At 42.8% G+C, this 27,600-nt stretch overlaps 1 protein-coding gene across 1 annotated transcript in view; it reads right to left on the bottom strand.

The window, feature by feature from the left end:
* The window catches only part of EVI5 (ecotropic viral integration site 5), a 171,179-nt gene extending 143,720 nt beyond the window's left edge, over window positions 1-27,459 (bottom strand). Inside the window, exon 1 of the mRNA XM_049772197.1 lies at window positions 27,353-27,459. The gene's annotated coding sequence lies outside the window, so the exon portion shown is untranslated. The remainder of the gene's footprint in view (window positions 1-27,352) is intronic.
* Between the last annotated feature and the right edge of the window lie 141 nt (window positions 27,460-27,600).

Genomic DNA, 27,600 nt, shown 5'->3' on the forward strand with positions numbered 1-27,600 from the left:
TGGCCCCAAAACAAAACAAAGCAAAGCAAAACAAATTGCTACTGCTAGCATATTCTTGTTCAATGGTAAGGAACTGAAGCAACCCCCCCGCTTCCCTAACTTCAACCTTTCACTGTTACCAAATGTTCCCCTTTTAACACAGAATTTGACTAGATTTCCAACAAAAACTAAGGTGTTTAAAAAAAAAAAAAGAAGGGACATTTGAATACACCATTTTATTCCTGGCAGCAATAAGACCACTGGAAAAAAACTGTTGTTTTATGTCTCAATTTAATCTAAAAAAAGCACTAATTTGGGGCCAGAGAGATAGCATGGAGGTAAGGCATTTGCCTTTCATGCAGAAGGATGGTGGTTTGAATTCCGGCATCCCATATGGTCCCCTGTGTCAATTTCTAAGCCTAGATCCAGGAGTAACCCCTGAGCACTGCCGGGTGTGACCCCCCCCCAAAAATAGCACTAATTTGGAATGAGTAGTCCTTAAACAAAAGCACAATATATCAAGCACTGTGTCAAAAAATATGTTAGTATCAGGCCTAACATGAAATATAAGTGAGCCATCACTGTTTTTGAAAAATCAAAAAATTGCAGTAAGAATCAATATAATTTTCCAATAATTTTATCACCACACTCATGATAAAAAATAATAACCTGGGGCCAGAGTGATAGCACAGTGATAGGGCATTTGCCTTGCATGCTGCCAACCCAGGACAGACCCGGGTTCGATTTCCGGCATCCCATATGGTCCCCTGAGCTTGCCAGGAGCAGTTTCTGAGCGCAAAGCCAGGAGTAACCCTGGCCCAAAAACTGAGTGTGGCCCAAAAACCAATAATAATAATAATAATAATAATAATAATAACAACAACCTGACCTGGATTTGATCCCTGGAACCAGCCACATGGCACCCTAAGCACTTCCAGAAGCACGTTTGAGCTCAGAGTAGCAAAAGCCACTGAGCATTGCCTAGCATGGCCTAAAAACTAAGGAAAAAAGTCTGGGCCGGAGAGATAGCACGGAGGTAAGGCATTTGCCTTTCAATCAGAAGGTCGGTGGTTCAAACCCCGGCATCCCATAGGGTCCCCTGATCCTGCCAGGAGTGATTTCTGAGCATAGAGCCAGGAGTAACCTCTGAGTGAAGCCGGGTGTGACCCAAAGAACCAAAACAACAACAACAACAACAAAAAAGTCTAATAATTTCTAAAACAAGAAGGGCAGAGATCAAGTTTTTTATTATTTAAAGTATTTTTAAAAATTAAAATACTAGAAACTACTACCCATTTCACACCTCTCGGTGCTCACACAAGGGGTCTTCTGGCTAATGTCCAAAAGCTTCATTGATGCTCACGTGATCTCAGTTTCTATTCATAACTTTAAAACGTGCTATTCCACGGAAGGTGGTTTGTCTTGTTACGCAGCCGATCCCAAGACAAAATGGTGGTTTGAATCCCGGCATCCCATATGGTCCCCCCATGCCTGCAGAGCTATTTCTGAGCATAGAGCCAGGAGTAACCCCTGGAGTGCCCACCAGGTGTGACCCAAAAACCCCAAAACCAAAACAAAACAAAAAAAAAAGCATGCTGTTTCTTGAGTTCAGGAGCCAGTAGCACCAACATGACTCCAGCCAGCCCTACATCTGCCTTGTGACACAGCCAAGGTGTGGCATTGCAGGGAACACACCCAATGTACAACTTCCCATCTGAGACAAGAGAAATGGATGGAAAGTTGGGGGGGGGGTGGAGGATACCACTGTAGTATACCATATACCCTTAAGTACCCTCAAAATTCACTGCATTCCTTCCCCCATGATTCAGCAACTTAGAAGGGGTTTAATTTTCCCCTATACACATTTCTTTTCCCACTGTATATGGCTTCATACCTACCATCTTCACTGAAACCGTACATACTGAGTTCACTCACCAGGAGCTTCTTTGTTGATAAGTCCAGTAAACACTTTACAGTCTTTAACTTGACTTCCCTGTAGCATGTGACCCAGTACACTGTGATCTTATGATTAGAAAGCACTTGTTTATCTACAGCCATACCACCTAGGACATGACCAATCTCCTCTATCTTAACAGTTTAGCAGGATGGGAAATGATTAGTTAATATAAGGGGAGTGCAAACATGTTAACTAAGAACTGAAATGTCAGGCCCAGGGAGACTGCTTAATGATGTGGAACACATGGGAAGCCTGGGTTTTCAATTCAAAGCACTGTAGGGTCCTGAACAGTACCAGGTCACCAAAAACAAAACAAAACAAAATGGACACTGAGGCCCTGGCAGACAATACAACAGTTCATTTGCCCAACTTGAGTTTTCAGCCACATGATCCTCTGAGCATCTCCAGATTCAGCCCTGGAGGCCTCTAAGTTCCCAGAGTGTGGCACCAGAGTCCTGAGCACCACTACCTGGACGGCTCAAGTATCCCCAACACTGCAGGGCCTGAGTAGCATGCACCCTGAGGCTCTTGCGTTGAATTTTCAGTAGTTAGTGAACAACTGTTGGTTAAGGTATAAACCTCTTGCGTACTAACTAGAGACACCCCCACAAATTAACCCCCCAAAAGGCTATATTTATTTTCTACTCTACTCACTTTAGTAACTGATGAGCCCTTCCTCAAAGCCTACTCTATTCAATTACTTTCCTAATTTTCCTTCCATAGTAATACTCATTCTATTCTTTTGCAAATTCTCCATAGCTCATTTCTTTTTTTTGTTTTTGTTTTTGTTTTTGTTCTTGGGCCACACCCGGCGATGCTCAAAGGTTACTCCTGGCTGTCTGCTCAGAAATAGCTCCTAGCAGGCACGGGGGACCATATGGGACACCGGGATTCGAACCAACCACCTTTGGTTCTGGATCGGCTGCTTGCAAGGCAAACGCCGCTGTGCTATCTCTCCGGGCCCCATAGCTCATTTCTTAAATGATTATCAATGGCTCCTGAAGCTCCAATTCCATCCTGAATTCGCACATTCTTCTAGAGTTACCTCATCTGCTTTTCTCTTTTTGTCTTGCAGCCTCCTGAGAAATTTAGAAGTGCATGGACTTGAGTTCCATAAAACTAAACTTAGTGTTAAGATTGTTATAAATTACTCATATTTAGATATTTCCCTAAATATCCAAAGAAATCTTTTAAATTTTAAATTAAAAAATAACTTTTATAAATAAATAAAAAAGTAGAAACTGGCGAACATTTAAAATGTCAGAGCATTAAAAGTAACATTTTTCCATAGGCATATATAAAATAAGTTCTTTTCATTTATTTTCATATCTAAAGTATTTATATTTAATATTTACAAAATTAAAAATAAAATTTTAAATGGAAGATATTTTAAAAACAGGAATGAAAAAATAATAGCTTTAAAAGTCAAATGTAAATGCTCTGGAACATAATAGCATTTTCTCAAAATTCTCATTACTCCCTCCAGAAGATTTCCACTCCTCCACACTCCCCACCCTCCACGAACTAAGTGAGTAACTGTCAAGTCTTTCCCGTAACTGTCAAGTCTTTCCCATACGTTTTAATGAATCATTTAAAGATTAAATTAACTAAAAGCTTTCTTTGGAGAAGTGTTTAATATTTTAATTGGCTGGATTTTAAAAAGTCATTTCTTTTAACTCCCATCCCCATATCCCCACTCCCTACCCTTGCATGGTTTTGTTTCCTTTCTTCCTTTTTTTGGTTTGTTTTTGAACCACAACAGGCTGTGCTCAAGGCTTATTCTTAGCTTTGAGTTCAGGGACCATTCCTAGTAGGCTTGAGGGACCATATGGAATGCTTGGGATCGAATCCCAGATTAGCTGTGGAATGGCAATACTCTATCCACTACAGAATTGCTCTAATTTCACTTTTTCTCCTTTAATAAGAAAATTAAGGGGCCAGAGCAGTGGCGCAGGTGGTAGGACGTTTGCCTTGCATGCACTAACATAGGACAGACCTCGGTTTGATTCCTCGACATCCCATATGGTCCCCCAAGCCAGAAGTGATTTCTTTTTTTTTTTTGGTTTTTCGGGCCACACCCGTTAGATGCTCAGGGGTTACTCCTGGCTACACGCTCAGAAATTGCCCCTGGCTTGGGGGGACCATATGGGACACCGGGGGATCGAACCGTGGTTCTTTCCTTGGCTAGCGCTTGTAAGGCAGACACCTTACCTCTAGCGCCACCTCGCCGGCCCCCAGAAGTGATTTCTGAGCACATAGCCAGGAGTAACCCCTGAGCATCACTGGGTATGGCCCAAACACCAAAAATAAATAAATAAATAAATAAATAAATAAATAAATAAATAAATAAATAAATAAATAAATAAAAAACTAAACAACAGAAACTAAAATTCAAATCACCACAAGGTACAGGATTATACCTTGGCTGGATTTTCTATAGTAGAAAAGTTGAGACCATTGAGACCATTGTGGAAAACAATAGCAACTAAGGCAGAATTCAATCATAAATTTGAGTAAGTATCAAGAAGTAACTAGGGGCAGGAGAGATAGCACAGTGGCGATTGCCTTGCAAGCAGCCACCTAGGACTAAGGTGATTGGTTCGAATCCCGGCATCCCATATGGTCCCCCCATGCCTGCCAGGAGCTATTTCTGAGCAGATAGCCAGGAATATCCCTGAGTGCGCCGGGGTGGCCCAAAAAAAAAAAAGTAACTAGAGGAATGGTGTTAAAATACAACAGTAAATGTACTGAGAATAATAGTCCATGGCTTCCCCCACTGTATAGCCATGAAGATTCCTGGAACAGATGGTTCGCTTCTGATACATCTTCATTTCAGAAAAGCAAATGAGCCATATGTCTGGTTTGGATCAACAAACACCAAGTGTGCATACCAATCTGCTACAGTTTGAAGGATGGTATAACAGAAACAGTGAGTACTACAGTTTTCAGACTAGGTTAAAAAAAGTTTATACAGGGGCTGGAGCAGTGGCACAAATGGTAAGGCATCTGCCTTGTCCAAGCTAGCCTAGGACAAACACCAAAAAAAAAAAAAACAAAAAAGGTTATAAAAAGCAGCCATCTTAACACTGGAGCGAGAGGGCCCGGAGAGATAGCACAGCGGTGTTTGCCTTGCAAGCAGCGATCCAGGACCTAAGGAGGTTGGTTCGAATACCGGTGTCCCATAATGGTCTCCCCGTGCCTGCCAGGAGCTATTTCTGAGCAGACAGCCAGGAGTAACCCCTGAGCACCGCCCGGGTGTGACCCAAAAACAAAAACAAAAACAAAAAAAAGACTGGAGCCGAGAGCACAGCAAATAAGGCATTTGCCCTTGCAAGCAGTCAACCCAAGTTCAACTTCCCACCATCTCATGGTCATCCCCCCAAAAATCATTGTGATTTCTGAGTGCATACAGCCACTGTCAGGTCATGCTTGAAAATTCAGATAGGCAATCTACCCATAAGAGCTTTTACACTTAGAACCAGCACTCAAGTGAAAAGGAAAAAGGCTGTGAGAGATAGAATGAGACACTCAATATTTTTTTAAAAGGGGGAAGACAGTTCAAACAAGATGATACACAACTTATGTACCCACCATGCAAAATCTTTTAAATTTAAGAGAATTGGGAGAAGGGAGACATCATTTATTTCTTCAAAATGAAGAATTATGTCTTTTCTTTTATTAGCTTTTATTTCAGATGTTCCACATCAAAATAAAACCTCAATGGCAAGCAGCAAATAATTTAGGAGAATCAATACAAGCTACCATTTGAAAGGATTATATTAAAACCTTATGACTAATAATTTTCACCAAAAGAATAATAATGGACAAAATGGTGTGGAGACAGTTTTAGAGTTCCAATAAAGAACTTGTATGACACATTGCCTTTAAAGAGAATGAAATAATGAGCACTTAGAAATAAATTATCTGGGCCGGGCGGTGGCGCTGGAGGTAAGGTGCCTGCCTTGCCTGCGCTAGCCTAGGACGGACCGCGGTTCGATCCCCCGGCGTCCCATATGGTCCCCCAAGAAGCCAGGAGCAACTTCTGAGCGCATAGCCAGGAGTAACCCCTGAGAGTCACAGGGTGTGGCCCAAAAACCAAAAACCAAAAAAAAAAAAAAAAAAAAGAAATAAATTATCTGAGCCCGAAGAGATAGCACAGTTGGTGTTTGCCTTGCAATCAGCTTGATCCAGGGACCAAAGGTGGGTTGGTTTCGAATCCAGGTGTCCCATATGTCCCCCGTGCCAGCCAGGAGCTATTTCCTAGCCGGGTGTGACCCAAAAACCAAAAAAGAAAGAAAGAAAAACCAAAGAAGAAAGAAAGAAGAAGAAAGAATAGAAGTAAGGAAAGAGAAGAAAGGAAGAAGAAAGAAAGAAGAAAGAAGAAGAAGAGAAAGAAAGAAAGGAAGAATGAGAAGAGAAGATATAGAAGAAGGAAAGAAAGAAAGAAAGAAAGAAAGAAAGAAAGAAAGAAAGAAAGAAAGAAAGAAAGAAAGAAAGAAAGAAAGAAGAAAGAAAGAAGAAAGAAAGAAATAAAGAAAGAAATTATCTAAGGGGACAGTGCTATTCTGAAGCAGCAATGAGTAGGTTACTAAATTCTTCATAAATGCATGTTTTATCCATCCACAACCACAAACTCCTCATTTTCTAATATAATAGAAACAACACTTTAATTACAAAAAAATTTACAAATAACCCAAGATAGCTCTGGCCTATATAAATATTTGAGTTTAGTATCATTTCCACCTTTCCTTGTTACACAGCCCTACCCTTTCCCTCCACCCTCCTCACTCACTCCCTCCCTTCCCTCCTTCAGCCCTGGACCACACAGGCAGTGCTCAGGACTTACTACTAGCTTTGTGCTCAGAGATCACTCCTGTTGGGCTCAGGAGATAATATATGGTGCCCAGGATCAAGCCTGGATAGATGAAAGTACAACACAGCATACAACCTACTTTCTATTATTTCTCTGGCCCCAGATGTTCTATTTAAAAGGCATATTAAAACTCACAACATTTACAAGAAAAGTTTTCACATGTACAGCTTCCACCACCAACACAAAAATGAACATCCTGTATTACTGTGAAAGATTTATAATTCACTTTGGTCAAAATAAAAATTATATTGGGCCCGAAGATATAGCACAGCGGCGTTTGCCTTGCAAGCAGCCGATCCAGGACCAAAGGTGGTTGGTTCGAATCCCGGTGTCCCATATGGTCCCCCGTGCCTGCCAGGAGCTATTTCTGAGCAGACAGCCAGGAGTGACCCCTGAGCACCGCCGGGTGTGACCCAAAAAAAAAAAAAAAAAAAAAAAGGCATTCCCATCCCCAGTGTTGTCCTCCCTCCACCTCGATTCCCCACATGCATCCCACTTCTTCCTTCTTTACTCCCCATAATGCTAGTGCATCTGTTCCTTCCTTGTATAGCTTATTGTAGATTGGGTATCGATACTGTTTGTTGTTGACTTTAGATTTGGTATTCAAGTCTGATTGGTTTTGTTTGTTTGTTTGTTTGTTTGTTTTGGAGGGTTTTGGTTTTTTTTTTCAAGTCTGATCATTTTTATTTCCACCAAAAAAACATAGGACTGTCTGATCTTGGTACCATCCATTTTTCCCCCTCCAATTATGAAGCCGATCAAGGTGATTCCAGTAATGTGCCTCTATTGGAGATATAAAAAAAAGATATGAGAGAAGAAAAGAATGAAAAAGGGAAATAAAAGAAGAAAAAAGGCAAACAAAAAAGAGAAAAACTAGGAGAAGTCTGTCTAGGAGTTATAAATATTCATTTAGAAAAAGAAAGGGGAAAAGGGAAGAAAAACTAAACAAAACAAGACATACACACATACACACAAAAGGGGTTGTGTTTCTTCTTCTTTTCACCCAGCATTTCTTAACAGAGCTCCATTTGTTTTGTTTTGTTTTTTAAGTTTTTCACTGTTATTCCTTTATATCTGATTTAACTGAAAGTCTTGATGAAGAGTCCGATATATAACTTGAGTCATAAAATTGTTCCTGTAATGGTATGATTTTTTTTCCTTTCACATTTTCTGTCTTTTTCTTCCATTCAACTTCCAGTTGTTTATACTTCTCAATTAGAAACAGGGGAATGAATACATAAGACTTCTGCTGGAAATGTTCAAGGACTATCTGCAGATTGGTCAGTATGCGTATTACTTCACTTGTTCCCAAGCAATATAGCAAGCTGAGCTGCATCATCATGATCATCTGCTGATCACATTCAACTGGTCATGCAATGAGCCTACCTGTGAACTGGCTTGGTGACTTGCATTTTCCATCACATGAGAGGATAAGACTAGCTTTTCTTCCAACATGGAAACTAACTTTATTAGCTTAGCTTATCTTCTACTGCTTAAGGGTAGAAGAATCTTGGGGTTCTTGGGGCCTAGCACAGCGGTAAGGCATTTGCCTTGCACACGGCCAACACAGGACGAACCCGGTTCGAATCCCAGCATCCCATATGGTCCCCCGAGCCTGCCAGGAACAACTTCTGAGCACCGCCAGGTGTGACCCAAAAACCAAAAAGAGAAAAAAAAAGAATCTTTGGGATCTTGGGTTCTAAAACATGAATACATTATGAATCTCTCTAACTCTCATTTTAAGTGTGTCTTTGTTGTATAAATTATTCTGAGGTAGGTGTGTGTGTGTGTGTGTGTGTGTGTGTGTGTGTGTGTGTGTGTGTATGCACACGCACACTTGTGTTTATGGGCCACACTTGGTGATATTCAAGATTTACTCCTGGCTCTGCATCATGGTAATCAATCTTGGCAGTGATCAGGGGACCATATTAGATGCTTGGGATGGGATCTTAGTTCTACTGTATGATTGCACCCTGCTGTATGATTGCACCAGCCCTATGTGGTACCTGGTGTACTACTACAACAGTCCCAAGTCACATACAAAGTGTGTAGCTAATCACCTTAAGGAAACACCCAGTTTAATATCCCTGGCACACACCCTGCTTTCCTTAATTCCCTTACCCTGTCTTTCCTAAACACAGAAGCACACTCCCTGTTTTAATCCCCTCTCACATCCTACCTGATTGGCTGACACTGTGTCCACACCTTACTCTCCCTTAATATAAATATCCATTTCCCACCTACAATAAATTACTCTCCCATAGTGCCTGGTGGATGCTTTGTGAGTCCTCTACTGGCCTGAGATCCGACCTTACCAGTGACATCCAGTAACTATGACCTCAACAGTGACTTACATCTTGGCATCTGACCTACCAGCTTCATTTATAACTAAAGGTCTTTCTCATTGAGTGACTTCCTACTTCTTTAGTGGCCTCAGTTCTGAATCCATCTCTTTGTGCTCTTTTCTTTCTACCTCTAAACAGGCAGCAATCAAACCTGACATACTGCGATTACTTTCCTGGAGAGTTCTAATGAATGCATCTTTTTTCCTGCAATAGTCTCCCCTTAGGCTTCTATCACTTTGAAACAATCTAGAAGCATTCTGAGAAATTAAACTTCATTGTAGGAGGGGACTCTGATAGCTGGCAAGCAGAGGATGCTCCAGAAGAGAGCTGAAATAAAGTACTACCTAGCATCCCTAGATCTTTAGTGCTATGAGGATTTCCCTCTGCTATACAGAACTTGAACTAATTCCTGCCCAAAGTTTTCAGTTTGGTTTCATTCTGTTCACAATTATAGATCAGACTGGCATAATCCACCTATTACTTAAAACTCTCACTCTCACCAAAAAATTTGCGTGGTTAGTGTTAGGTTCCTGAAGTTGGGCTGACTCATTCTGCATGTTCTATCTATACCATGGTCATCACCTGCTCTTCCATTCCATCGTTTTATAAAATTACTTTATTTAAACACCATGATTTAAAAGGTTGTTCACAAAATAAAAGGTTCTTCACAAATCAGTTTGGGGTTTTTTGTTACAAAATTGTTCATGATTGAGTTTTCAGTCATAGGCACCAGGGCACATTTCCCACCACCATGTTTTCCTCCCACCTTCTCTCTTTCCTCTCTTTCTCTCTCTCTTTCTCTCTCTCTCTCTCTCTCTCTCTCTCCTCTCTCTCTCTCTCTCCTCTCTCTCTCTCTCTCTCTCTCTCTCTCTCTCTCTCTCTCTCTCTCTCTCTCTCTCTCTCTCTCTCTCTCCCCTCCATCCTTTTTCCCTCCCGCCTTCTCTCCACCCTTTTTCCTTCTCTCTCCCCTCCTTCCTTCCTCTCTCTCTCCTCTTCCTCCTCCCTCCTCCTTCTCCACCCTTTTTCCCTCCAGCCTTCTCTCTCTTTCTCTCTCACTCTCACTCTCTCCTCCCTCTCTTCACCTATGGTGCATATTGGTATGATACATATCACTTTATCTACATTCAGCACTCACCCTTGTCCAGAGTGATCACTTCCAATTATCATTGTCACAGTGGTCCTTTCTTTGCCCCTGCACTCCCCTCATCCCCCATTTGTGGCAAGTTTCTTACAGACTGGTCCTCCTGGACTTCATCTCTATTGTTTGTAGATATTATTACCATACTGTCTTTTTTTTTATATTCCACAACTGGATGCAATCATTCTATGTCTATCTCTCTTCCTCTGACCCATCTCATTCAGCATAATACTTTCCATATTCATCCATGTATAAGCAAATTGCATGACTTAATTTTTCCTAACAGTTCCTCCACCCTCTTGATTTGTTTTCCTGGAACTGATTACTATTAACTCCTCCAACCTTTTTTAGCAGTGCTGGATGTTGGCTATACTATCAATAAATTCTGACATTTCTGACTTAGAGCATCTCTTTCAGTATCTTTTTCATGAAAATATAAGACATATGTTGAACAACTGAACCACATCTTGTCCACTTTTAAATCTTATTAGACTTAAAATAAGGTAATTTCGGGGCCGGGCGGTGGCGCTGGAGGTAAGGTGCCTGCCTTGCCTACGCTAGCCTAGGACGGACCGCGGTTCGATCCCCCGGCGTCCCATATGGTCCCCCAAGAAGCCAGGAGCAACTTCTGAGCACATAGCCAGGAGTAACCCCTGAGCGTCACAGGGTGTGGCCCAAAAACCAAAAAAAAAAAAAAAATAAGGTAATTTCTTTTTCTTTTTTTTTTTTTTCCATCTTGCAGTATACTGAATGCTGCTTCCTTGGCAGAAATTGTATCCATCATGAGGTGAGATTCCCTCTTTAAGAGCCTTTTACCATTCATTTTCTCATTCAAAATGGATAATATATTTTCCATTTTCATGGCATGGGCATGCAGTTGCTATGAAAAGGAAACATCTTGGGCATAAATTTTTTTTTTATTTTTTGGGGTTTTTGGGCCACACCCGGCAGTGCTCAGGGGTTACTCCTGGCTGTCTGCTCAGAAATAGCTCCTGGCAGGCACGGGGAAGTGGGGGGGGGCCATATGGGACACCAGGATTCGAACCAACCACCTTTGGTCCTGGATCGGCTGCTTGCAAGGCAAACACCTTGCTATCTCTCCGGGCCCGGGCATAAATATTTTACTTAAAAAAAAAAAACTTGGGGGCCGGGAAGGTGGCGCTGTGCTATCTCTCCGGGCCCGGGCATAAATATTTTACTTAAAAATAAAAAACTTGGGGGCCGGGCGGTGGCGCTAAAGGTAAGGTGCCTGCCTTGCCAGCGCTGCCTTGGACGGACCGCGGTTCGATCCCCCGGTGTCCCATATGGTCCCCCAAGCCAGGAGCAACTTCTGAGCACATAGCCAGGAGTAACCCCTGAGCGTTACCGGGTGTGGCCCAAAAACCAAAAAAAAAAAAAAAAAATAAAAAACTTGGGGGCCGGGAAGGTGGCGCTAGAGGTAAGGTGTCTGCCTTACAAGCGCTAGCCAAGGAACGGACCGCGGTTCGATCCCCCAGCGTCCCATTTGGTCCCCCCAAGCCAGGGGCTATTTCTGAGCACATAGCCAGGAGTAACCCCTGAGCATCAAACGGGTGTGGCCCAAAAACAAAACAAAAAAAAAAAAACTTTATCTATTGATTGGTTGGTTGGTTGGTTGGTTGGTTGGTTGGTTGTTGGGCCACACCCAGCTCTGCTCAGGGTTACTCCTGGCTCTGCACTCAGAAATCGCCCCTGGCAGACTGGGGGACCATATGGGATGCCAGGAATCAAACCAGGTCCCTCCCTGGTAGCCTTCATGCAAGGCAAACACCCTACCACTGTGCTATTTCTCTGGCCCCTCGCATAAATATTTTTTATCCAAATCTTTCTGCTGTGTGATAAATTTCTCAACCTCATTTTTTTTTTTTTTTTTTTTTTTTTTAGTTTTTGGGCCACACTCAGTGACATTCAGGGGTTACTCCTGGCTTTGCACTCAGAAAGCCCTCCTGGCTCCAGGGACTATATGGGACGCTGAGGACCGAACTCAGGTTCGTCTTGGGCAGCAGCATGCAAGACAAACGCCCTACCACTGTGTTACCACTCTAGCCCCTCCTATCCTCATTTTTAGATAGCTGATCAATCAGTTTAAAGATGTATTATTTTTATTTAGAAGTTTAATCTTGGGGCCGGAGAGATAGCATGGAGGTAAGGCAAACGCCTTGCATGCAGAAGGACGGTGGTTCAAATCCTGGCATCCCAGTGCCTGGTCTCCCGTGCCTGCCTGGAGTGATTTCTGAGCATAGAGCGCTGCTGGGTGTGACCCAAAAACCAAAAAATTAGAAGTTTAATCTTGTTCACTTTCTTTTATTTCTTTTACTAATTTGTCTCGGTTTAGACAAATAATACTTTTCACTTCCATTGTCTATATTAAGTCTCTGAACTTCTTGAAAAGTTGATTTCGTGGAAGATATTCATATGCTTTATTTGAATGTCTTGTCTGTCTTCATGCAACTGAGTTTTGATATGTTCAATTATTTTTTGCAAATTCTTACATAGCTCATCTTTCTATAAGAGATAGATATGTATGATTATTTGCTCATATTGGTAAATCCAGCAATATTTTTTAATGTTCCTCTATGGAAAAAAAAGCTGCATTTACTCTACTTTGGGTTTACTTTGATTATCTGTCGGGGATGCTTTATTTTCTTTTCAAGTTGATCTTCCACTATATTTAAATGTGTCACCTTAGATCCCAGTTCTGTATTGCTATCAAGAAGTTTTGGTTCAGTCACAGGTACTACTCAATTTTTTTTTTTTTTTTTTTTTTTTTTGCTTTTTGGGGGCCACACCCTGTGACACTCAGGGTTTACTCCTGGCTATGAGCTCAGAAATCACTCCTGGCTTGGGGCACCAACTGGGACATCAGGGAATTGAACTGCAGTCTGTCCTGGTTCAACTGCATACAAGACAAACACACCCTACTGCTACTCCACCGATCTGGCCCCCAGATACCACTCAATTTTAAGGCTCCCTGAGTCATTCCAGTTCTTCCTGCAGTAGTTGTTTTCTTCTTTCATGAAGTCCAGGCTTTTTTCTTCATGGTTTGCTTTAAACATTTATTTATTAATTGCTCCTAAAATTTTGAAGTACTTTCGTTTATTTCTTCAATACAAATTTCTTTCACACACATATGATGTGTCTGCTACTCTGTTTTTCCACACTAAAAACTAGTCTGTTATAGGTTTCTTCTTCATAAGCAATCTCAAGCTGCTCAATGTTCTTTTTTTTTTTTTTTTTTTTTTTTTTTTTTTGGTGGGGGGAGGCCCATACCCGGTGATGCTCAGAGATTACTCCTGGCTCTGTGCCCAAAAATCAATCCTGGCAAGCTATGGGGACCATATAGGATGACAAGGATCAAACCCAGGTTAGTTCCAGGTAGTCCATGTACAAGGCAAACGCCCTACCACTGTGCTATCACTCGGGCCCCTGCTCAATGTTCTTTTTGACTTCTACTAGCTCAGTCTTTCTGCTGAGTTTAGTTGTGCATGTTCAAGTTGTATACTAGAGGTCCTCAAAGTATATGCAAATAAACAGTGGTTTCTTCAAACTTGCTCATGTCTTCTGACATTTTCTCTTTGACCTGATATAATTCTGCTTCTAACTCCTCTTTCTTTTTTTTGGTTTTGTTTTTGTTTTTGTTTTTGGGCCACACCCGGCGGTGCTCAGGAGTTACTCCTGGCTGTCTGCTCAGAAATAGCTCCTGGCAGGCACAGGGGGCCATATGGGACACCAGGATTCGAACCAATCAGGTCCTGGATAGGCTGCTTGCAAGGCAAACACCACTGTGCTATCTCTCTGGGCCCCTAACTCCTCTTTCTTAAAACATACAGAGCCACGTGGCCGGAGAGAGAGCATGGAGATAAGGCGTTTGCCTTGCATGCAGAAAGAAGGTGGTTTGAATCGGCATCCCATATGGTCCCCAGGAGCAATTTCTGAGAGTAGAGCCAGGAGTAAGCCCTGAGTACTGCCAGGTGTGACCCAAAAACAAAAACAAAAAAAAAAAAACTACAGATCCTTACAACAATGGGTTTTTTTCTACAGATAAATGATTACTACCCACAGACTCTCCTAACTCATGCCTCAGATCCTCACATGCTAATACTAACTTTCACGTTCTATTTTGAGATTGAAAGCACTTTTATTCAAATTTCCACTGAGCAGTTCTATTTCTGAAAGCTTTTGCTTCAGATTTCTTGCTTCAGCTTTACCTTCCTTAAGTCGTTTTTCAAAATTACTCCCAATGTCTTAATGAAGAAACAGAATTAATTCAATTTTAATTGTAGTAAGTTCTTCATCCTTTAGTTTGATTTATTCCTTAACCTAGAATGGAATGCAGTTTGATCCCCTGGTATCCCATATGGTCCCTCAAGCCAGGAGCGATTCCTGAGCACATAGCCAGGAGTAACCCCAGAGTGTCATCAGGTGTGGGCATCCCCCCCCCCAAAAAAAAAAAAACTTGAACATAAACTCTAGCTTAGATTATCTTCTGAAAAACTAGCCTCATTTCTATCATTCAACCTGCTAGTTGCAGTTTCTGCACCAGAGAGCACTTCCTGTAAACAAGTACTTCTTCCATGGCATGGAAGAGGAATTCCTTCTGGCTCCCAACTTCCTTTTCTGGCTTACTGGCACTCTGCCCTAAAACAGAAGTCTGCACTTTGTTGCCTTCCAATTTTAAGCTTTTACAACCATCAATTAATTGTCTGTTTTCCACAGTCATTCTCATTAGTCATTAGTCATTCTCATTCTTTCCTCAACACAGCTATGATTTTCAGCAAAATGTTATGCTTTTTATTGTATCTTCAAGTTCTTCTGGTTTGTTTGTTTTTTGTTTTTTTTGTTTTTTGGTAGGCTCTACTTTCTCAGTTTGCAAAACCTAAATAGTATTTTGCATTGTTTTACATTTTATTGTGTTTAGTTCCACTGTCCAAGTCACCTTGCTATAATTTATTTTCCAGGTTTTTGATTCTCTCTTCGTATTCTCTTAGCCTTTCTCAATGTCTATAGCTTATTTCTGTTAATTTGCATTCATGTATATTCTGTAATACTGACACTTCATGTGGATGATTATTCATTTCCTAACTTTAGTTCTGTTTAAGTTCCTTAACCATGTTTTGCAATTTAGATCAGCACTATTTGATTCTCGTATTTTAGGAATCTTTCTCTACTGTAGAGAAACCTAGATCGGTGGTTTATTTGAAGCTGAGACTTCATGCTTCTCTTCTAGATCGGTACAGAGGTTTTTATGTCTCTCATCATCTGATCTTAAGATGGTTTCAATTTCCTTTTTCTGAGCAACTGGATAATGTGTTTCCATATATCCAATGTCTTCCATGAACATATCTTTTGATATGAAAGTTTGAAATCTTCAGGCTGAGCAATAGTACAGTGGGATAGGTCATTTTCCTAGCACACAGGGGTTCAATCCGTGGCATCCTATATGTTCCTCCAAGCCTACAAGGAGTGATTCCTCAACTCAAAGCCAGAAGCTCTGAATGCTATTGGGTGTGGCCCCCCCCCCCCAAAAAAAAGTAAGTTTAAAATCTGGCTAGTGAGTGAAGCCAAGATACCTCCCCTTGGGGCCGGCGAGGTGGCGCTAGAGGTAAGGTGTCTGCCTTGCAAGCTCTACCCAAGGAAGGACCACGGTTCGATCCCCCGGCGTCCCATATGGTCCCCCCAAGCCAGGGGTAATTTCTGAGCGCTTAGCCAGGAGTAACCCCTGAGCATCAAATAGGTGTGGCCCGAAAAACCAAAAAAAAAAAAAAAAAAGATACCTCCCCTTTAAAAAATGATTGGCCCAAGTCAGAGCTGAGGTTCCTGAGCCAGGAAGGCATTGGTACAAATTAAGGAATGACCTATTCCATTCCGCAAAAAATGTCCAGCACCATCTGAAAACATGTCAAAATATCCTCAAAGCAGTGACAATTCTAAACCAAACCATACAACACTTGATAACTCATAAAAAGTTTTCTAAACAATACCAGATTAAGAGTGTAAGTATTCAAGGCTGGAGGAATAGCATAGAGGTAAGGTGTTTGCCTTTCATGCAGAAGGACGGTGGTTCAAATCCCGGCATCCCATATGGTCCCCTGTGCTTGCCAGGGGCGATTTCTGAGCATAGAGCCAGGAGTGGCCCCTGAATACTGCCAGGTATGACCCAAAAAAAAAAAAAAAAAGTGCAAGTATTCTCATCAACTGCAGCATTCTACCTGGAAGTACAGAGGCTTGGCCCAGGACTTTATGGAATAGGGATGGTGGGTGAGTCTGACTCAAATGACACAGGTACCCCAGTGGGCCTTCTACTCACTCTGAATTCTTGCCACCATCATGACTGGGACTCTTTTTTTCTCCACTTTAACAACTTCCCCCAGTTCCGTGGGCAAGTTCTGACACAGATTACCATGAAACTCACTCCAAACATCACAACAGACCACCACAATTACTACCTATAAAATCAAACACAATTTGTTACTGTCTCATCTCTCTAAAATCATCTACTCCAGTTTTCTCCTCAATTCCACCCCTTATTAGTACCAGGAATTAAACCTGGGCCTTATATATGAGATGCATGTGCTCTTCCACTGAGCTCCATCTACCAGAGCCTCTTCTCCTCTACTAATGGCTGTCAATAACCAGCAGCATATGGCAGATAATATCTCATATATTTACTTCACATATCAGGTATCTAGAAATCAAAATATTCTCTCGGGCCCGGAGAGATAGCACAGCGGCGTTTGCCTTGCAAGCAGCCGGTCCAGGACCAAAGGTGGTTGGTTCGAATCCCGGTGTCCCATATGGTCCCCCGTGCCTGCCAGGAGCTATTTCTGAGCAGACAGCCAGGAGTAACCCCTGAGCATTGCCGGGTGTGGCCCAAAAACCAAAAAAATATATATATATATTCTCTCTTCCTATCAATTCCTTAGCACATAATGCTTCCATTTTCAACTTTATTTCTTTATTGTGCCTTCACTATCTCAAATTTTGTCCCCTCTGGGCTGCAGAGTTAGTACAGCAGGTGGGGCACGTATATTTCATGTAGCTGTGGTGGTCATAAAACTGGTTCTATCCTCAACACTGTGTTCCCTTGAGGACCAGTGGTCATTCCTAAGCATAGAGCCATAAATAGCCCCTGAGCACTGTTGAGCATGGTCTCAAAACAAACAAAAATATATTCCAGTGTTCCATAATAATTTTTTTTGGGGGGGGGGTCAGCAGTTTGGGACAGCAGTGGGTGGGGATTACTTCAGGGTCTGTACTCCAGAATCACTCCTGGTGGAGCTCAGGTAATTACTCAATGCCAGGAATCAAATCCAGGTCTCCCTCATGGTGAACTCACAGGACACTAAATAACAAGACCCAACACAGTTAGATCCAGATAGCAGCCAGTTTAACCAGCTGTAGGAAGCACTTCAGAGAACAAATGTGAGGACTGGATCAGTACAAAGACCAATTAACAAGGACTAAAACCCACATTGTCTTTGGCACTTAAAGAATAAGCTGCAAACAGCACAACAGTGAATGCTCTCTTGAAGAACAGATACAGTCATAAATAGTTAGAAAAGGCAACAGATAAACAGAAAAGGCAACCCACAATAAGGATGACTCTTTCTGACATTATCTGAGGGATCTAGAGGTTTTATCAACAAAACAGTAATTTACATGTAGCAATTAAAGATGAATCAGCAATACTGACAGTAAATACCTCTGATAAACATCTTAAATCTTGCATGCAAGTTTAAAAGTCAAATATTTGAGGAGGGGGCCAGAGAGATAGCATGGAGGTAAGATGTCCCCACTCAATTACTATGGGGCCAATTCCTGCCGTGAGATTGGGCACCCAGAGACTTCAAAAGGATGGCTTCACTGCTCTCTGCCTTCTTTCTTCGGAGCCAGCCCAGAGACACCAAGGTTCATAATCTCTCCAGGACCCACACCCGAAGAGCATGCCTTGCATGCAGAAGGACGGTGGTTCAAATCCCGGCATCCCATATGGTCCCCAGTGCCTGCCAGGAGCAATTTCTGAGCATAGAGTCAGGAGTAACCCCTGAGCACTGCCGGGTGTGACCCAAAAATCAAAAAAAAAAGAAAAAGAAATTGAAGAGAGCAAAAAATACAGTGTATTTTATGAACTGTATTTTATGAATTGTCCAAATTAATTTGAGGAGCTAGAAAGATAATACAACAGGTAGGGTGCTTGCCTTGCAATGGTCAATCCGAATTCGATTCCTAGCATGCCCAGAGCCTGCCAAGAGTGATTCCAGGATGCAGAGCCAGGATATACCCCTGAGCATTACTGGGTGTGGCCCCAACCAAAAAAATAAAATTAGTTTGAACATCAGCATTATTATTTTGCCAGTCAGAACATTACAGAAATCAACTGACAATCAAAAATCCTAACACCTAGCATTACAAATTTCATCAAAAAAGAACTTAACATAGAAAATGATGGCTTAACTTAAAAGTAAATACTTAAAATTGTATACTTAAAATTGTAAAATTAGTGGAAACAAGTTACAGAGAATACTATTTTTATTTCATTATGTGCTTTGTTGAAAACTCAGTCTTAGACCAGAAAGAGAGTAAAGTGCCTGCCTTGCATTAAGGTGACACCTGTTAGCTTCTTGCACCCTGGGAACAAACTACTCCAGCACAGATCTGGAAGTAACAGCCCCAAAGTACCCCTAAGTGTGGCTGAAAGTCTCCCACACACACAATTTTTTTAAATATGCTGTATGAAAGAATATTCAGAAACCTACTCATTTGGTAAACTATTTTCTTGAAAATAAAATAAATTTAAACAGCAGGATGAGAAAATAGTAAAGTAGGTAGGACACGTCTTGCTAGAGCAGGGGTTTCAAACTCAATTTACCTGGGAGCCGCAGGAGGTAAAGTCGGGGTGAGGCAGGGCCGCATAAGGGATTTTGCTTACCAAATATTTGCAATAAAAAATCGTATTAGGGGCCCGAAGAGATAGCACAGCGGTGTTTGCCTTGCAAGCAGCCGATCCAGGACCAAAGGTGGTTGGTTGGAATCCCGGTGTCCCCTATGGTCTCCCGTGCCTGCCAGGAGCTATTTCTGAGCAGACAGCCAGGAGTAACCCTGAGCACCCCTGGGTGTGACCCAAAAACAAACAAACAAAAAAAAAATCGCATTAGTAAGAAAAAAAATCGCAAAAAATTGCATTAAACATTTGCATACCCCAAACTGAACTGCTCGGGTATGCGAATGTTTAATGCGATTTTTTTTCTTACTGATACGATTTTTTTTTTTTTTTTTGTGGTTTTTGGGTCACACCCGGCAGTGCTCAGGGGTTATTTCTGGCTCCAGGCTCAGAAATTGCTCCTGGCAGGCACAGGGGACCATATGGGGCGCCGGGATTGGAACCGATGACCTCCTGCATGGAAGGCAAATGCCTTACCTCCATGCTATCTCTCCGGCCCCTACTGATACGATTTTTATTGCGACTATTCAGTAAGCAAATAATTGTGAATACTGCGATATTTGAAGGCCAGGCGCGGGCCACAAAATGTTGTACGAAGGGCCACAAATGGCCTGCGGGCCGCGAGTTTGAGACCCCTGTGCTAGAGGCAACTGACCCAGGTTTGATCCCTTGTACCACATAGGGTCCTCCAGCCCCACCAAGAGTGCTCCCTGAACACAAGATCAGGAATAAACCTTGAATACAGCTGGATGTGGCCCAAAACCTCCTCCAGGAAACTAAATGATTAAAAAGAAAGGTTAGGGATTTGCTCAGTGGTAGAGCATATGTGAGTCCCTGGATTCAGTCTCCAGTACCAAAAAATCATGCTAAGAGTTACTAAGCTACTACTGAACTTAACAGAGGGTTTAGTAGGTGATTTCAACTGGCACCTCAAGTTAACCATAAATGACAATCTCCCAACTTTATCATTAGCAATAGGCAAGAGGTATTTTGTTGTTTTTTTTTAGGGGGGGGTTATTTTTGGTTTTTGGGCCACACCCAGTGATGCTCAGGGATTGCTCCTGGCTCAGGGGACTATATAGGATACTGGGGGACAGACTCACTGTCTGTCCTAGGTCAGCTGCATGCAAGGCAAATGCCCTATCGCTGTGCCACCACTCCAGCCCTCAAGAGTTTTAAATGTGTGTGTGTGTGCCCGCGCATGTGTTTAGGCTACAACACCTGGCAGCCTCAAGAATTATTCCTGGTTCTGCATTCAGAAATCACTTCTAGCAGGCTTGGAGGACTATATGAAATGCTGGGACTTACAACTATCTTTCACCACCCACCACCACCACACCTCTAACAACATATGCTGTTCAGAGGCAAACTCCAGGAAATTAGATCAATAGCTTTTGCCAAAGGAAACCACCTGGTCCTTACCAAGATGTGGCAAGGGATTTCATTGGGCAAGTGATTGTTGTTCAGTACATAACCATCTCCTCAGCAACCTGGAGAGGGGTCCAAAGCCTATATTGCAAGGTCAGATGGTTTCAATGGGCAAGATGGCAGGGCCAGAGCAGTGGCACAACCTGTAAGGCATCTGCCTTGCATGCACTAGCCTAGGACGGACAGCAGTTCGATCCCATGGTGTCCCATATGGTCCCCCCAAGCCAGGAGCGATTTCTGAGTGCATAGTCAGGAGTAACCCTGGGTGTGGCCCAAAAAACAAAAAAAAAGATGCAGAATGGCTTTTCACTAGTAGCCATTCCAAGAGACTGGCCTTTGATAGTAATTAACTTAAAGGACTGCTTTTATACTATTTCTGAACATCCAATAGAAAATGTTTGCCTTTTCAGTTCCTCCTCTTAATAACAGGGCCCACATGCAATGATTTCAATGGACAGTTTTGCGAATTCACCCATATGTCATTACTTTGTTGATGCAGCTCGTAAAGTAAACTCAGTAAAACAAACTCAGAAGTCAGCAATTAATTTAGTACTTTAGAAGGAAATCCAGATTTAAATAGCCCCAGGTGTGTTTAACACAAAAGACCCTACAGGAATTACATTTTTTTTTCATAAACTGGCTCCAAAAGTCCTATCTTTCCAGGTTATTACCTGAAAAGATGTGGCTTTTAATTTTTGCAACCTCTACAGGTGCTATTGCTCAGCTGTCTGTACCTCTAGAATGGATTTACACAGCAAGCCTCTAGAATGGATTACATAACAAGCAACCTCACACATTTGCGCCCTATTTGGAATTGATATGTTCTCTTATCATCAAAGGCTCAAGACAATTTCCTTGTTAGATTTTGATCCTAAAATAATAGTGCAGCCAATTCCAAGATAGGAAATAGAATGTTTATGTCCTCTCAGTGAGCCTCTTCAATGATCACTATCTGATTTTTTTTTTTTTTGGTTTTTGGGCCACACCCGTTTGACGCTCAGGGGTTACTCCTGGCTATGTGCTCAGAAATCGCCCCTGGCTTGGGGGGACCATATGGGACGCTGGGGGATCGAACCGCGGTCCGTTCCTTGGTAGCGCTTACAAGGCAGACACCTTATCTCCAGCGCCACCTTCCCGGCCCCAATCACTATCTGATTTTTTCAGGAAAAGTTTCCTCCCATTATCCTTCTGGAAAGGTCTGGGACTTCTTTAAGAGGACACATTTTGTGATCTCATCTATTATCCGCTTCTCCCCAATAGCTGACGACCCTGTGTTTTACACTGACAGGTCATCATCAGGAAAAGGTGGTATTACTGGCCCTTCTCTGACCACAATAGTACATACTAATTACGAGTCTGCTCAATAAGTGGAACTTGCTACTTTAAATTACTTATTATCTCATACAGAGCTGTGCAACATAGTGATTCAGCTTATGTAGTAGGATTGTTCCCAAGCATAATAACTGCCTCTTTAAATACTCATAACCTGGTTGTTCAAGATTTGCTACAGCAAGATTTGCTGCAACAAATCGAACCCAGGAGAGATCAAGGTTTGAACCCGAGCATCCTATATGGTCCCCGAGCCTCCAAGGAGTGATTTCTGAATGCAGAGCCAGGAGTAACTCCTGAGCACCGGTTATGGCCCCAAAAGCAAATTAATAATAATAATATTTCCATGGATTTTTTTTGTTTGTTTTTTTGTTTTTTTGTGGTTTTTGGGTCACACCCAGCAGTGCTCAGGGGTTATTTCTGGCTCCAGGCTCAGAAATTGCTCCTGGCAGGCACAGGGGACCATATGGGGTGCCGGGATTCGAACCGATGACCTCCTGCATGAAAGGCAAATGCCTTACCTCCATGCTATCTCTCCGGCCCCCATGGATTGTTTTTAACATATCCAGAGGCATTAACAAGTAAACTTAAAAGAACTTATTGATGACATTATAGTGTCTATATGGAATCATGATGAACTTTCAAGTTAAGATAGCAAAATGAATGTATATATCCATTTTGCTCTCTCCCAAAACTACCAAAATAAGAATTAAAGAACATGTTATTTTGTTTTGTTCTGTTATTAGAACACAAACCTAAGTAAGGACAAGAGGAATGAGAAAACAGCAATAAAATGTTGAGAAAATGCTGGAAAGATGAAATGAGTAGTGTCTGACAGTTGAAAACAACCAAATTATAAACCAGCAGTGCTGACACTGAAAACCAAACCAAATTTACAGTACTTAATCCTCAGAGGACACTAAAGAGAGCAGGGGGGGAAATGTCTAAACAGTTACAAATCTAAACCTCATTTCTCCTTCTGAATGGCTAGACCTCAATGAATAGGAGACTGGAGTCATTCTCAAAAGGATGGAAGGCTTTTGGATCCTAAAAAAAGAGCCAAATTGTGTTACCTTACATATTAAATGTTCACAACACAACTCCCCTTTGCCCCAGTTCCCAGACCTCTGTCCTTCAAAAGAAAACTGAAGCTTGGAAGCTACAAGGGGAAAAAAAAAAATCTAACAAGCCCAAGAGAAAAGACTTACAACAGAGCTAACCTCAAACAGTCCACACAATCCAAAGATATCAGTCTTTGCCATACACTGAAGTCATCAGGGCAACCTTAGAAAATACTAATGTTAATCTATGAGGATATAAAAACAGCTAGTGGTTGCCTCTGGGAAGGGCAGGAAAAGGAAATGGGAGTATTAAAAAATTAAGAGGGTTTTCCCTGTTAACAATATTCAGTAACAAAGTCATCAAAAACCACTTAAATTTATAATTTAGGGGCTAGAGAGATAGCATGGAGGTAAGGCGCTTGCTTTGCATGCTGAAGGACAGTGGTTCGAATCTCGGCATCCCATATGGTCCCCTGAGCCTGCCAGGAGCGATTTCTGAGCATAGAGCCAGGAGTAACCCCTGAACGTTGCAAGGTGTGACCCAAAAAAAAAAAATTATAGTTTAATACATGCAATCACATCTAAATTGAAAAGTATATGCTAATACTTGGATCTTGCCTCTAAAGATTGAAATACTTGGTCCAGCAGCAGCAGATGTGTTTCTCTCTCTTTTTTCCTTAAGTATTCCCAGGTAATCCCAATGTCCAGCAGAAGAACTGAAGTGATAAAACAACAAAGTGTGGGGGCCGGAGAGATAGCATGGAAGTAAGGCATTTGCCTTTCATGCAGGAGGTCATCGGTTCGAATCCCGGCGTCCCATATGGTCCCCCGTGCCTGCCAGGAGCAATTTCTGAGCCTGGAGCCAGGAATAACCCCTGAGCACTGCCGGGTGTGACCAAAAAAAAAAAAAAAAAAAAAAAAACAACGTGTGCTTGCTTTGCAAGTAGCCAACCCAGCTTTAATCCCTAGTATCCCATACGGTCTGTCCATCGAGCTCAACAAGAATAATTACTGAGTGCAGAGCCAAAAGTAACTTATCCCTGAGCATCTCTAATGAGGCTGGAGAACAAAGTTCAACAGAGGGTGAAAAATAACTGTTCAGACTATATGGTAACATAAAACTGAAATCAGCAGCACCTCGGGGCTTCTAACCAATTATCAGTCCTCAACTCTCAATCCTGAGCAATGTTTAGAGACACCATTGGTGATTTAATTAGTAATTTAAAAACCCATTAAGCCCTGTAAGTAGAGAAGAATTAATATCCCCCCCAACCACAAATCTAGTATCTGCCCATTCCTCTACATCCCTGGGGCTCTGTTAAAAAGTCCACTGGTAGGGTCAGAGAGATAGCATGATGGTAGGGCGTTTGCCTTGCATGCAGAAGGACGGTGGTATAATCCCGGGCATCCCATATGGTCCCCCGAGCCTGCCAGGAGCAGCAGGTGTGACCCAAAAGCAAACAAACAAACAAGCAAAAAGTCCACTGGTAAATTTCTAAACCAAAATAAACAGTAGCAAAAACATATAAATTTTAGCTGGAAAACAAAAACATTCAAGATATTGAATAAATTGATATAATATAGTTAATGTGCATAAAATACAGGAGGGCCTTTGCAGCAGAGATTATAGCAGAGAGAAGAAAAAGTAAGTTGAGGAAACAAACTAAGCAAAATAAGAAAGCTAAAGAAATTATTTGGAGAAAAAAAAAGAGATTATTTGGAGGGCGGAGTAGAGCAATAGCACGAGTAGGTGTTTGCCTTGCATGCAGCCAACCTAAGTTTGATCCCCAGCATCCTATGTGGTCCCCGAGCCTGCCAGAAGGATTACTGGCCACATGTAATCAAATACCATTTACAAGCAAACTTCTACACAGAAATCAACAAAACAAAAAATGTTAAAGACTTACATATGTGGAGATAAAAAGCATAAACAGTATGTTCATAGATTCGCTAGAGATCCGATTTTGTTTGTCTTGGGGCCATATCTGACAATGCTAAGGAGTCACTCCTGGCTCTACATTCAGGAATCACTCTTGGTGATGCTTGGGTGAATCATACAGGATGCCAGGGATTAAACCCAGGTTGGCCACATGCAAAACAAGTGCCCTAACTAACTACACTATCTCTCCAGTCCAGAGATACAAATTCTGATTTCTTTTTTTGTTTGTTTGTTTGTTTGTTTTGTTTTTGGGCCACACCCAGCCGTGCTCAGGGGTTACTCCTGGCTGTCTGCTCAGAAATAGCTCCTGGCAGGCACGGGGGACCATATGGGACACCGGGATTCAAACCAACCACCTTTGGTCCTGGATCGGCTGCTTGCAAGGCAAACGCCGCTATGCTATCTCTCCGGGCCCACAAATTCTGATTTCTAAAATTTGTAAAAAAAAAAAAAAAAATACACGAGCAGGGACCGGGAAGGTGGCGCTAGAGGTAAGGTGTCTGCCTTGCAAGCACTAACGTAGGACGGACGTGGTTCGATCCTCCCCCCTCCCCCCCCACCCCCGCATCCCATATGGTTCCCCCAAGCCAGAGGCGATTTCTGAGCACATAGCCAGGAGTAACCCCTGAGTGTCAAACGGGTGTGGCACAAAAACAAAAAACAAAAACAAAAAAATACACGAGCAGATTTCATTTACAGGGAACTGCTAAAAGTCATGAATTGATCAGAAAAATCTTAAAATGACAAAGACAGACTACCACAAAGTCCAAGAGTAAAATACTTGCCTCACCTGCAGCTGACCTGGGTCCCAGAGCACACCTCTAAACCCTGCAGAGCGTGGTTCTAAAACCTCCAAAATAAACAAACATTAGACTTAACAAGTCTTTCACAAATGGGACATACAAATGTTTGGCCAATAAAAGATAATCCAACCACAATCATCAGGAAATATTAAAAAAAAAAAGCCACCCTGTTACATTATAATGCCTCCACTTTAAAATACCTTATTTCTGTAGGCCTGAATGTAGTTCCTTCATTAAGCACTAGCCTAATACTTTTGAGACCAGGGTCAATTCACCAGCACACATCGGAAAGTGAGGGCCGATTGGCAACCATCAGCAAAACTGTCGGGTAACAGAAATATCTTTCTCTGTTAATTAGTACAACCACTTCGGGGAGGTGTTGAGCAGTATCTGACAGTTAAGTTTTATCATTCACGGACCTCAAACAGCAGCCATTCAAGTCCTAGGTCGAATTCCTAAATCAGTCGTGTTTTTGCTGCTTGATCTGGGATGGAACTCTACTTCATCAAAAGTTCTCCACCTGCTACTTAAGACAGTACGCTGTATTGTGCTTCTACACACTTTCTCAATTTCCTTTGACTCAAAATTCTGGGAGATCTCAGTGATCTGGAGTACAGCTTTCTAGAATACTAATTTTTTTTAAGTTCCTGTTACACTGAATTATATATAATATATATATATATATACACACACACATATATAAACATATCAGCGTAGAACAAAGCGGCGCGCATGCACACACACACACACACACACACACACACACACATCCAAAAAATAATTCCTGATCCTCAAAAACCCCTAGATTTTCTTCCAGCCAAGAAAGAGGCATATTATTCTACACTGCACCCCAAGAAAAAGAGATCTTGGATGAAAAAAAAAAAAAAGAGGGGGATTGGATGCTGAAGCCTTAAAACAGCAAGGACCAAAACAACAAAGTGAGATTGTGGAATCCTTCTCAAAGTGTGACTTACCTCGTCGGCGAAAGGAGCTCCATCGGGACTCTCCCCAAAAGCCCCAAAAGTGTCAAAAGCAAATCACGGCAACCCAGCCACCACACAGACACACACACACAAAACACACAGAGACCGGAAACTGCGGCTGGGCTGAGGCTGGCCCCGCTAGTCATAAAGGGACCCGCGGTGGGTTCATAGACACCCCCAGGGCCTCGCCGGGGGGGGGGGGGCGCAGCGCACCTGGCCCGCCCTCACCTGCGCCGGGACGCGAGGTTGCCCCCCTCAACCCCCTGAGGCAGGAAGGGGATCCCCCTCAGGCCTCCAGGCTGAGGGGGGACTGCTTGGAGGACCTAAGGCGCACCCCCAGAATCTGCCCAGGCGGAGACCTCGGGGTGGGGGGAAATGCACGGGTGAATTTCCTTCCCTTAGGAAAGGGGGGTCCCGGAAAGCAGGCCCCGAGAGCCTCAGGCGCGCCCGCCACCCACGCACCCCCAAGTTTGGCGGCGGGACCCTCCCCCACACTCGGCACCCCGAAACCCCGCACCCCGCGCAGACCCAGACCCGGCCTGGCGCGGCGCCCCGCACCTTGGAAACGTCGGGCGCGCTCGGCCGTCAACATGAACTTGCCGGGCAGCCGGGGGCCAGCCGCGCCGCCCACTCCCGCGCAGCGCAGTGGCGCCCTGTCTGGACCCCGGGGCCGCTGGAAGTCGGGCGAGGCGACCCCGCACACACGCAGCGAGCCGGGGGCGAGCCCGCTCCGGAGGGCCACCGCCGCGCGCCTTCCTCTCCGCCCCGCTCCGGGCGGCCGCCGCGTCAGGACAGCCCAGGGCGCA

The sequence above is a fragment of the Suncus etruscus genome, chromosome 4 (assembly GCF_024139225.1).
Source record: "Suncus etruscus isolate mSunEtr1 chromosome 4, mSunEtr1.pri.cur, whole genome shotgun sequence".
NCBI lineage: Eukaryota > Metazoa > Chordata > Mammalia > Eulipotyphla > Soricidae > Suncus > Suncus etruscus.